The following is a 5,879-nucleotide window of genomic DNA, read 5'->3' as shown; positions in this document are numbered from 1 at the left end:
CTCAACTGACTGAGCTAAACCTGGACCAGGTAGACACAAAGTCAGAAGTTCAGAGTCCAGGCCCAGTCTCACAAACTGAATTCAAAAACACATCAAATATATCATCCACCATGATCAAATAGGCTTCATCCCAGAAATGCAGGAATGGTTCAAAATGAAAATCTATTAACATAATCCACCATATAAACAAACTCAAGGGAAAAAAATCACGTGATCATCTCATTACATGCAGAAAAGGACTTTGACAAAATCCAACACTTCTTCATGATGAAAGTCTTGGAGAGATCAAGGATATAGGGCTCATCCCTGAATATAATGAAGGCTATGTACAGCAAGCTGATTGCCAACATCAAATTAAATGGAGAGAAATTCAAAGCAATTCCACCAAAATCAGGACAAGAAAAGACTCTTCAACTTTCTCCTTACCTCTTCAATATAGTATTTTAAGTTCTAAACAAGACAACTAAAGGAGATCAAAGGAATACATATTAGAAAGGAAGAATTGAAAGTATTACAATTGCAGACAATATAATAGTATACATAAGCGACCCCAAAAATTCTACCAGAGAACTGCTACAGCTTTAGCAAAGTGGGTGGATACCAGACCTGGAGAGTACAGAAGCTCCACAAGGAAAGCAACAAAGCCAAAATATCTGGGGTCAGGGTTATTTTCTGAGACTGATAAGACAACCAAGATCCATTCATGGATATAACCTAGAGCCCCTGCTCAGATGTAGCCCATGGCAGCTCAGTATCCAAGTGGGTAACCTAGTAAGGGGAACAGGGACTATCTCTGACATGCTCCTCTAGAGTAGCTGGATCTTTGACCACCACCCCCCTGATGGAGAAGCAGCCTTGCCAGGCCACAGAGGAGGACAAGCAGCCAGTCCTGATGAGACCTGATAAGCTAGGGTCAGATGGAAGGGAAGAGGACCTCCCCTATCAGTTGAATTGGAGATGGGCATGGGAGGAGATAAGGGAGGGAAGGTGGTATTGGGAGGGATTGAGGAAGGAGGCTACAGTTGGTATATGAAGTGAATAAAATGTAATTAATGTAAAAACATAAAAAATTAATTTAAAAAAACATACAAAAAAGCAGTAGCTCTCCTGTACACAAACAATAAATGGCCTGAGAAAGAAATTAGGGAAACCACACCTTTCACAATAGCCACTAATAACAAACTATCTTGGTGTAACTCTAACCAAGCGAGTGAAAAACATATATGACAAGAACTTCAACTCTCTGAAGAAGGAAATTGAAGAAGATATCAGAAGATGGAAAGATGTTCCATGCCCATGGATCAGCTTAATATACTAAATAATACAGTGAAAATGGCCATCTTACCAAAGGCAATCTACAGATTCAATGCAATACCCATCAAAATACCAACATAGTTATTAACAGACCTTAAAAGAACAATTCTACACTTCATATGAAAAAAAAAAAAACCGGAAGAGCTATAACAATCATATACATGAAAAGTTTCTGGGGTTATCTCCATCCCTGACTTCAAGCAATACTACAGAGCAACGGTAATAAAAACTGCATGGTATTAGCATAAAAATAGACTGGTTGATCAATGGAATCAAATAGAAGACCTAGAAATAAACCCACATATCTATGGTCACTAGATTTTTGACAAAGCAGCCAAAACCATGCAATGGAAAAAAGACAGCATCTTCAACAAATGGTGCTGGTCTAATTGGATGTCTATATGTAAAAAATGCAAATAGATCCATATTAATCTCCCTGAACAAAACTCAAATCCAAGTGGATCAAAGACCTCAATATAACACCAGACACATTAAATCTATTAGAAGAGAAAGTTGGAAAGAGTCTCAAACTCATTGGCATAATAAACAACTTCCTGAACAGAACACCAACAGTTCAGTCTCTAAGAGCAACAATTAATAAATGGGACCTTTTGAAACTGAAAGTCTTCTATAAGGAAAAGGACACTGTCAATAGAATGAAAAGACAGTCCACAGACTGGGAAAAAGATCTTCACTAATCTTACATCTGACAAAGGGCTAATATACAAAATATATAATGAACTCAAGAAATCAAACACCAATAAATAATCAAACCCAATTTAAAAATTGGGCACAGACCTAAACAGAGAATTGTCAACAAAGGAATCTCAAATGGCTGAGAAGCACTTAAAAATATGCTCAACTTCCCTAGTCATCAGAAAAATGGAAATCAAAACAATTCTGAGATTCCATCTCACACCAGTCAGAATGGCTAAGGTCAAAATCTCAAATAACAGCACTTTCTGGAGAGGATGTGGAGAAAGGGGAACACTCCTCCATTGCTGGTGTGAGTGTAAACTTGTACAATCACTTTGGAAATCACTCTGGCACTTTCTCAGAAAATTGGGAATAGCTTTACCACAAGACCCAGCTATACCTCTCCTGGGTATATATCCAAAAGATGCTCCACCATACAACAAGGATATTTATTCAACTGCATTCATAGCAGCTTTATTCACAATAGCAAGACTCTGGAAACAGCCTAGGTGTCCCTCAATGGAAGAATGGATAAAGAAACTGTGGCACATTTAAACAATGGAATACTACTCAGCTATTAAAAACAAAGAAATCATGAAATTTGCAGGCAAATGGTTGAACTAGAAAAGATCATCCTGAGTGAAGTAACACAGACCTAGAAAGACACACATGGTATGTACTCACTTAAAAGTGGATTTTAGCCGTATATTACAGGATAAGCATACTACAAGGTTCAGACCCAAAGAAGATAAGAAACATAGAGGATTCAATGGAGGATGCATAAAAATCACTCAGAAGGGGAGATAGACTAGACAGAGGTAGTGGCTGAAGAGAGGGAACGAGGTAGGAGAGGGGGCACAGAATATTAAGAATGTAGAGATCAGACCTGGAGAGTAAGAGGGTGAGAGGACAAAAAGCCTGCAGAGAACAGAGAAACAGAGGTGGGGTTATTTCTGTGGCAATCTGGAGACCTAAGTAGGGGTAGGCTCCTGGGAGGATATGAGGGGGACTCAAGTAGAGATTCCTAGTAGCAGAGACCACCGAGACCAAAGACTAGGATCCTAACACAGGGAGGAAAATACCACCCACAAAAAATTTCTACCCAAAATTTACTCACACTACAAGATGTGCAGGGAAAAAGACAGAGCAAATAAAGCAAATGGAGCCCAACCAAAGACCTACCCTATCAGAGAGTTCTATGACACTATGAAGGATACTCTGCTAAGCTTGCAGGAGTCTGACAGAGCTGTCCACTGAGAGGCTTTACCCAGCAGTGCCTCAAAACAGATGCTGAAACGCACAGCCAAACATTGGTCAATGCATAGGGAGTCTTGGAGAATAGTAGGAGGAAAGAAAAAAGAACCTGCAAGTGACAGGAACTCCACAAGAAGACCTACAGAGCCAACTAACCAGAGTTGCTGTGACTAAAGCATCAACCAAGGACCATGGATGAACTGGACCTAGGCCCCCTACAACGATATAGAAGATGGGCACCTTAGGCTTCCTGGACCTAGGCTCCTTACCACAATATAGCAGATGGGCACCTTAGGCTTCATATGGGTCCTCTAGTAAGAGAAGTAGGGATTGCAACAGCCTCAGACTCACTTGCCAGCTTTTTTATCACTTCCCCCTGGCAGGGGAAGAGGACATGTTCAGTCCTGATGCAACTTGATAAGCTGGGGTGGGTGGGAAAGGGAGATCCCCTATTCTGAGGAAAAGGGAAGGGAGATGGGGAAGGAGGGAGGGCCAAGGTGAGGAGAGATGTAGCTACAACAATGATGTAAAGTGAATTTTAAAAGATGGCTTTAAAACAGCCTAGCTTTTATAATATCATAATTTCAATGTTATAAATGTACTACTTAGTGTGTTTATTCTATGTTGTATGTTTATATGAGTGAGTATACACTAAAATCTGTACATCTAAACAAACTAAGCAAAAGAGAGGACCCTAACTAAAATGTTCAATCCCCATCCTGAAAGGCAAAGAATATGGACATCAGAAGAAAAAGAAAATAGGAAACAACCTCGGAACCTGCCACAGAGGGCCTCTGAAAGTTTCTGCAGTATAGAGTGTCAAAGCAGATGCTGAGCCTGATGGCCAACTGATGGGCAGAGTAAATAGAATTTTATGTAAGAAGTGGGAAATAGTAAGAGCTGGAGGGGATGGGAACTCCACAAGCAGAGCAAGAGAACAAGATAATTTGAACACAGGGAACTTCCCAGAGACTCATACTCAAACCAAGGACTATCCGTGGAGATAACCTAGAACTCCTGCACAGATGTAGCCCATGGCAGTTCAGTGTCCAAGTGGGTTACATAGTAATGGGAAGAGGGACTGCCTCTGACATAATCTGATTGGCCTGCTCGTTGATTACCTCCCCCTGAGGGGGGAGCAGTCTTACCAGGCCACAGTAGAGGACAATGCATCCAATTTTGATGAGAACTAATAGACTAAGATCAGAAAGGAGAGGAGAACCTCCCCTATCAGTGGACTTGGGGAGTGGCATGCATGCAGAAAGGGGAGGGAGGGTGGGATCGGGAGGGAAGGAGGGAGGGGCTTATGGGAGGATACAAAATGAATAAAGTGTAATTAATAAAAAATTAAAAAAATAAATGTCCTACTTAGAAATGAGCATTCATCACCTATTCTTTTTTTTTTTCTTATCAGTTCCATTTTATTAACTCTGTATCCCAGCCGTGTCCCGATCCCTCATTCCCTCCCAGTCCCTCCCTCCCTCCCTCAACTCCACCATGCCCCTTTCCAAGTCCACTGATAGGGGGGACCTCCTCCCCATTCATCTGATCCTGTTTTATCAGGTATCTTCAGGACTGGCTGCAAAGCTCTCCTCTGTGGCCTAACAGGACTGCTCCTCCCTTGGGGGGTGGGGAGGCCAAAGAGCCAGTCATTGAGTTCCTGTTAGAAATAGTCCTTGTTCCCCTCACTATGGGAAACCAATTGGTTACTGAGCTACCACAGGCTACATCTGAGCAGAGGTTCTAGGTTACATTCATACATGGTCCTTGGTTGCATGTCAGTCTCAGAAAAGACCCTGTGCCCAGATATATTTGGTCCTTGTGGAGCTCTTATCCTTTCCTCATCAGACTAACTCCCCTTCTTTCTTATGATTCCCTGTACTCTGCCAAAGGTTTGGTCATGAGTCTTTGCTTTGAAAACACTGCTAGTTAGAGTCTTTCAAATCCGCTCAGTAGACTCCTGTCATATGTTCAATGTGCATCCCATCTGTCTTTCTAAACGAGGATTGATAATCTTACCCCATGTCCGCTCTCTTGATTATCTTTTTTAGGTGTATAGATTTCATTATGTTTATCGTATCTTATAGGTCTATATAAGTGAGTATATACCGTGTTTGTCTTTCTCCTTCTGGGATATTTCACTCAAGATGATCTTTTCTAGATCCCACCATTTGCCTGCAAATTTCATGATTTCCTCCTTTTTGATTGCTGAGTAGTATTCCATTGTGTAAAAATACCACAATTTCTGTACCCATTCCTCCGTTGATGGACATCTGGGTTGTTTCCAGCTTCTGGCTATTACAAATAAAGCTGCTATAAACATGGTTGAGCAAATTTCTCTTTTGTGTACTTGAGCAAACTTTGGGTATATACCTAGCAGTGGTATAGCTGGGTCTTGAGGAAGCACTATTCCTAATTGTCTTAGAAAGCGCCAGATAGATTTCCAGAGTGGTTGTATCAGTTTACATTCCCACCAGCAGTGGAGGAGGGTTCCCCTTTAGCCACAACCTCTCCAGCATGTGTTTCCCTTGAGTTTTTCATCTTGGCCATTCTGATGGGTGTAAGGTGATATCTCAGGGTCGTTTTGATTTGCATTTCCCTGATGGCTAATGAGG

The sequence above is a fragment of the Psammomys obesus genome, unplaced genomic scaffold (genome assembly GCF_907164565.1).
Source record: "Psammomys obesus unplaced genomic scaffold, mPsaObe1.curated_primary_1811, whole genome shotgun sequence".
NCBI classification, from domain to species: Eukaryota; Metazoa; Chordata; class Mammalia; order Rodentia; family Muridae; genus Psammomys; species Psammomys obesus.
The sequence above is the reverse complement of the archived record's forward strand: the minus strand, read 5'-3'. Positions refer to the sequence as shown.